The sequence below is a fragment of the Plasmopara halstedii genome, assembly GCF_900000015.1.
Source record: "Plasmopara halstedii genome assembly, contig: Scaffold_2386, whole genome shotgun sequence".
In the NCBI taxonomy this organism is placed as follows: Eukaryota; Oomycota; class Peronosporomycetes; order Peronosporales; family Peronosporaceae; genus Plasmopara; species Plasmopara halstedii.
This window is the reverse complement of record NW_020189293.1, coordinates 1,665,552-1,665,945: the sequence shown is the minus strand read 5'-3', so window position 1 is coordinate 1,665,945 and position 394 is coordinate 1,665,552.

The following is a 394-nucleotide window of genomic DNA, read 5'->3' as shown; positions in this document are numbered from 1 at the left end:
TCATCGCTTCTGGATGAAGCTGTCTTGGAGGACACCAAGAGAGTGCTGAACGCACGAAATGGATCGTCGATCCTACGAAATCCCTTGGATCCGTACTATCTTTTGGTTAAGAGACTTTAAGACGTCGTCTTCAAGGACCCGCCTTCTGTCCTACCTCCGGACCGAGGTGCGCGTCATGAGATCGACCTGGTTCCGGAAACCAAATACTGCGTAACACGCCAATGGTTCCTGCCTACGGGGCAGTGCGACGTCATTGACGCCTTTTTCCGTGCGAAGCACGACGCAGGTATGGTACGTGAGAACAAGTCTCTCCATTCGACACCCACGTTTTGTGTTTGAAAGCCGAACGGCAAGTGGCGTATCGTTCATGCTTATGATAAGCTCAACGCTGCCC